General features: G+C 45.8%; 1 protein-coding gene across 1 annotated transcript in view; it reads right to left on the bottom strand.

Annotated features, from left to right (window-relative positions):
* Positions 1 to 4,570: 4,570 nt before the first annotated feature.
* SMIM7 (small integral membrane protein 7) overlaps positions 4,571 to 6,655 on the bottom strand; it is a 12,884-nt gene continuing 10,799 nt past the window's right edge. Inside the window, exon 6 of the transcript XR_002831862.1 lies at positions 4,571 to 4,974. The gene's annotated coding sequence lies outside the window, so the exon portion shown is untranslated. The remainder of the gene's footprint in view (positions 4,975 to 6,655) is intronic.

Raw genomic sequence — 6,655 nt, forward strand, 5'->3', positions numbered from 1 at the left:
CAGGAATGAAGGGGCCATAAATCAAGGATACGGCAGCTCTAAAAGCTGGAAAAGGCAAGGGATCTGATTCTTCACCACAGCCCCCAGAATGAACCAGCTCTGCCAACCCTTGATTACAGCCCAGTGACACCCATTTTGGATTTCTGGGTTCCAGATCTGTAAGATAGTAAATTCATGCTGTGTTAAGCTGTGACGTTGGTGGCCATTTGTTACAGCTGCCCAATGAAACTAAGCAGGTCCTTGACTAAAAAGGCATATCCCTTCTCCTTTACATGTAGCGCTGCCCAGTCAGAGCTTTCTGCAATGAAATGCACTTGAAATGTAGCTACTCTGACTGAGAGATTGGGGTTTTAATGGTCAGAGCGTCGACCCACACATGGAAGGGTTGCAGGGACGGTCAGGGTGGGTGGGGGAGGCAACCGGATCGATGTTTCTCTCATATTCTCATACACATCTGTCTGTCTGTCTGTCTGTCTCTCTCTCCCCCCCTCCCTTTCCCCTCCCTCCCCCATTCTCTCCCCTCTTTCCTACCTCCCACTAGCTCCAAAAATCAATGGATAAAATATACTCAGGTGAGAATTAACAACAAAAGTAAATGGTTTGCATTTCTCCTCCCCAATCAGAGGGTAAATAGCTTAAATCACCTTACTCAGGGAGATAGCAGAAATCCAATTGTGCCAACCACACCAAGGATGAAATTAAGGGAATAAATCTCATTTTGGCACATTAGCATAAAACTGATGACTATTCTATTGATCCTCTCCTAAACTTCCAGCCTTTAAAAACCCTCAAGACAAAGTTCCCAGGTTGTGTTCTCCCTCCCAGGAGCATGCCCAACCTCGAGACTCTCAGTTACCCCTCTTCTTCCCCCAGAGTCATGCATCTCCTAAACTCTAAGGGACCCCAGGAGACTCCCAACCAGGGAGCAGTGGGCAGTGGCAGCTCATCCTGGGCAAATCCCCAGAATCTGGCCCAAGGCCCCATTTTCTCTGACTTCTTAGTGAGCCAAAGTAGCCCAGTCTGAGCTCATTTTCTCAACTACTCTCTCTCTCCTGTTGCTTCTTCTTCCTGTTTCACTGTCCCCAGCTTTAATAAAGGTCCTGTAGTCCTGGCTGGTGTGGCTCAGTGAGTTGGACCATCCGCCCATACACCAAAAGGTGGCAGGTTCAATTCCCAGTCAGGGCACATACCCAGGTTTTGGGTTCAATTCCCGGTCAGGGCACATACCCAGATTTTGGGTTCAATTCCCGGTCAGGGCACATACCCAGGTTTTGGTTTCAATTCCCGGTCAGGGCACATACCCAGGTTTTGGGTTCGATCCCCGGTCGGGGTGCATGCAGGAGGCAACCGATCAATGTTTCTCACATCGATGTTTCTCTTTCTCTTTTTCTAAAAATCCATTAAAAAAGAAAATACTTCTCCTCTAAAAAATCACCTGGACTTATATTATGAAATCTTCCCTGCATGAAATCAAGAACCTGCACACTACCAGCTAGCCCTAGGCAGACCAGTTCAAAGTGTGGCCTGTGAACCAGCAGCCTGGACAATCCCTGGGAGCTGGTTAGACATACAGAATCCCAACTGTGCCTCCAACCTGCTGAGTCAAATCCATACTTCACCAAGACCGCCAGGGAACCCATGGGGTCATTAAAGTCTGAGATGCCAGGGTGGAAGCCACCATCCAATCCACACAAATACTTTACTATGGAGCATCAGGCGGCAAATTCCTTCATAGCAGTTCTCAGGGTCAGCTTTGTAGACCACATGAAGTTTTAAAAAATTGTAATGCCTTGAAGCATACTATTGGCCAAGGAGATGAACTAACAGCTGCTGAATAGGTGAGAACCTTGGCCATCTGTTATAGACTGAATTGTGTCCTCTCAAAATTCATATGTTGGAGTCCTAATACCCAATGAGACTGTATTTGGAGACAGAGCCTTTAAAGAGGTAACTAAGGTTAAATGAGGTCATAAGAGTGGGCCCTGATCCAGTATCGCTGGTACCCTCATAAGAGAAACACCAGAACACACAGAGGAAAGGACACTAAGGACCCAGTGAGAAGGCAGCTGTTTACAAACTGAGGAGCGAGGCCTCACCTTAAACCTGCTGGCTCCTGGATCTTGGACTTTCAGCCTCCAGAATTCTGAGAAAATAAATGTCTTGTTTAAGCCACCGAATCAGTGACATTTCGTTATGGCAGCCCCAGCTGCCTAAGACATTGTCTCATTTAAGCCTCATAAAACCCTGTCAAGAGTGTCTTTTAATAAAAGTAATAACATCGATGAAAATAACACCACTTACTGAGTACCTGTCCCACGTCAGGCAGGTTAGAGGCACAGGTAGAAGCTTTCTCCTTCACCGTCCCGTATCACAGATGAGGCTGTGGAGGTGCAGAGAGGCCAGTCGATGCTGCACTCTGTGAAGGGCAGAGCCCACTCTGTCTAGGCCAGGCCTCCATCCGTGGTAGGCAGATAGGTATGAGCAGGGCAAGGACACTGGGCCAGGTAAAAAAGGTCACCAGGGTGGAAAGCAAAAGCTTAGCAAAGGACAACTGTAGGGTGGGGCCTCGTCCTCAGGGTGACATTTCCTCCTCTACCGTATCTCTGGTCATGGGCTTTGGACCCCCTGACCTTTCCTCCCTAGAAATAACATCTAGGCCTCAGTTGTATTTCAGCTCCAGGCCCTGTAAAGCAGCAAACCCAGACAAGTGACAACAGGGCTGACCTCAGGACCGACTTGCTGCCCTGACACCGACCAATCAGTGGAGACCCGGGCCCTGAAAGGACACACCTGGAAAACTGCTGAATATTCTATTGAGATCTTCCCCTGGAACCTCCCCTAAAATCTCCACCCTTAAAACCCTTAGAAATGAGGACCTAGTACACAGTCCCTCCTGGGAGCACACCCACGCCTTTCCCTTCCCTCCCAGGCATATCACCTTTGCCTTCCTCACTTCTAAACTCCAAGGGCCCTTCTTTTGCCTTTATAAGTTGTTTCCTCAGCCCATTTCTTCCATGAATTACTTCTTCTACCTCTGTGATTTTCTAAATGTTCTCTGATAGTTGAGTCTTGGCTCTGAATTCTTTCCTAGCCAGAACTCAAGTACCGAGGTTGCTGAACCCGGGTCTGGTCCAACCACACTGGTCTTAACACCTGGTGCTTCTTACTACCCCAACACATCTTCCTTTCTACCACAATCCTCTTTTCCCTAATTCACATAATAAACTCTAGTGAGATGCAATGAAGCTTTATTCCCCCTAAAATAACTTCCACAACTTCCCAGCATAGTCTATATACTCTGGTGGCCCACATTTACCACTATCTGCCATGACCATCATGTGAAGTAAACACAGATGAACGGGATCCTCCCACGTCTTTTTAAAAAATATATTTTTATTGATTTCATAAAGGAAGGGAGAGGGAGAGATAGAACATCAATGATGAGAGAAAATCATTGATCAGCTGCCTCCTGCACACCACTTACTGGGGATGGTGCCTACAATCTGGGCATGTGTCCTGACCAGGAATCGAACCTCGACCTCTTGGTTCATAGATCAATGCCCGACCACTGAGCACACCGGCCGGGCCTTTTAAATTGTCTATTCCAGGGGTTGGCAAACCTATCTGTAAAGGGTCAACAGTAAATGTTCAGTTTGCCAGGCTAGACCATGGTGGCAACTGCGCTTCGCCGAGCACATGCGGCCCCCTGGAATGGTGGGCTCTTTCCTAAGCCTTAGGAGTACCCTAATTAATAACAATGTACCTACCTATAATAGGTTAAGTTTAAAAAATTGGGCTCTCAAAAGAAATTTCAATTGTTGTACTGATATTTGGCTCTGTTGACTAATGAGTTTGTCGACCACTGGGCTAGACAGTCTCTGTCCTGTGGACGAAAAAGAGCTCACATATTAAACCTGCAAGCTCAAGGGGGGCCTGCATGGCGGGCCTTACAAGCTCAGAGACCGAAATTAACCACACAGGATGGTCTGAAATGTAAGGTCAATCTTTAGGTTAACTGAGCCTGTCTTTTATAGTCTTTTTGCAGCTAAGATAACATACCTTTGGAATTTTCTTTTTCCAGACCCCTCAGGACACAATTTCCCACCAAAGCAGGAGATAACGGAGCCTCTCATTATTATTGTTAATTACCGATACAACTATCCTATCCCCATCTATGTAAAAGTGTGTCTATTCCTTTTACTTTGTAGCCAATCCCAGAGATTCACCTCCCAGCCCCCACACCCAGCTTTGCTTTCTCCCACTTCCCTCATCTATCACCACTGAATTTCATGTGATCCCCTTACATCTTCTCCTTTGATTCTAATGTATAAAATAAGGTGCAAAAGAGCCATTCTCTGGAACATTTCCACTGAGATTTTGTTTCCCAGCAGTTGTCGTCAGTTTGGTTCAAACAGACTCATAAAAAAATTCTTACAGGTCTGGACATTTCTTATGCTGACAGTCGCAAGGGCTCAATTATGCCCTTGCAGCTCCAAAGCAGCCATTGATGATACATTAATGATTGGGCGTGACAGCATTCCAATAAAACTTTATTTATGAACAAAGAAACTTGAATTTCCTTTCATTTTAATTTCCCCTCCAACCATTTACAAAAGTAAAAACCATCCTCTCTTGTGGGCCGTGAAAAGGTAGGTAGCGGGCCAGACCTGGGCAGCAGTTTGCTGGCATCTGGTATAAGTCAAAACAAAAAGAAAGCCACGTAGGTGGAGGTGGAAGAGGGCACAGGAGGGGAAAATGGTGATGGAAGAAATACAATAAAAATAAAGCAAGCCATGAGCCACACACTGAACTGATTCTTGCCATTCTTTTGTTGAAAAACATGGACTTTGAATTTCTGATTTGCTACAGACCCTTTTGCTTGATTTCTCATCCAGGAACACTTGCCAGTACCAAACTCTTACTTCAGGGATGCTCACGTGCCAGAGGGGGCTGAAAGTGGATCAGTGCTTTCCTCTGCATAATAATGAAAGTAAGTCAAGGGAATGGTGAAAACAAACCCCCAAATCAAATTTACATTAAAAAAAAAAGTAACATGCTTCTGGTTTATGCACAAGCAGCTTACGTCTTTCATCAACACAGGAAAACATCAGGAGGTTTGTCAATATTTCATAAACTTAAAGTTGGTTAAGAAGGAAATAATGCAACGGTTGAAATGAAAAGAAAATGCTTCACTAATGAGTCTCGGGGTTTTCAGATCTAAGCACGTCAGAGGAGAGCCAATCTCATTATCACATTGAGCTGCTACTCAGAAGAATCACAGGAGCCCAGGAGGGGCCTCGCGCCGAGCTAATGAGAGACATGAAATCGGGTTTTGGTCTATTAACCACATCACCTGAAAATGGCTGGCTCGATTTTCAGCAAGTCTGAAAGACATGTTTGCAAATGTCTTGATTAAAGTCTAGACCAGAAGGCACACAAATGATTCCACCTGAGTGGCTTTGGGGGCAAGGGGCACCGTGAGATTCTCCATCATCCCCATGCTCAGGGGCTGGCAAATTTATCCTGTAAATGGACCAGATGGTCTCCGTCAGCAACTGTCCCACTGTAGCAGGAAAACAGACAAAGGAGCCATAGACAACACATTCTCAAAGAGGGGTGGCTGAATGCCAATAAAACTTTATTTATAAAAAGCCGCAGCAGGACTCGGTGATTTCCAGTTTGTACTCTAGAGCAGCTGTAACTGAAGTACAATGAGAAACTCACACAGAGGGACTTGTTCCATTCTTAAGATGGTAAGGGTGGAGGAAGCAAAAGGTTTCCTTTCTGTCAGTCCAGAAAACATGAAGGAAGTGATGCAGAAACGAAAAGCAGAACGGAACTGCCTTACCCACTATCAGAACTATGTGGTATACTAGTATACCGACAGGCATAGGAAAGCACTGGAAAGGGAATGGGAAGACAGGAAAAGATTTTCCATGCTAGAAATTGTTTCCAAATTTTAAAATTATTGTGATCGCCCTCTCATGGTGCAGGTCTAGACTGAACGAATGAATCCAGGCAAGAGGTAAAATGTGGCAGTGAGGAAACTCACGATATCGAAGGCTTACCAGGTGTCAGGCGTTCAGTCAAGCACCTAGGCCAAATTCAAGTGCACCAAACCTTCCAACAAATCCAGGTAGGTATGACTTTTAAGCCCATTTTAGAGATATGGAAACTGAGACTTAGGGAGGGGAAGCAATCGGCCAAGGTCCCCCCAGCAAGGAATGGAGATGGGATTTGAATCCATACCTAAATGACGCTGAACATGAGCACTTAAATGCTGTGGGATCCTATGCACCCAAAATTCAAACTCTGATAAGCTTTGGTGCCAGTGAGGGTTCTTTTTTAAAAAAAAGAACACTTTTATTGATTTCAGAGAGGAAGGGGAGGGGGAGAGATAGAAACATCAATGATGAGAGAGAATCACTGATTGGCTGCCTCCTGCACACCTCCCCTAGTGGGGATGAGCCCTCAACCTGAGCATGTGCCCTTGACCAGGAATGCGGACCTGGGACCCTTCAGTTCACCAGTGACGCTCTATCCAGTGAGCCAAACCTGCTAGAGCGCCAGTGAGGGTTCTTGAAAAGCTTCCTAAAGATCCATCTATGCGATTAAAAAACAAACAAACCACATACAGCAGCCCTAGCCGGTTTGG

Source organism: Myotis lucifugus, unplaced genomic scaffold (assembly GCF_000147115.1).
Source record: "Myotis lucifugus unplaced genomic scaffold, Myoluc2.0 scaffold_280, whole genome shotgun sequence".
NCBI lineage: Eukaryota > Metazoa > Chordata > Mammalia > Chiroptera > Vespertilionidae > Myotis > Myotis lucifugus.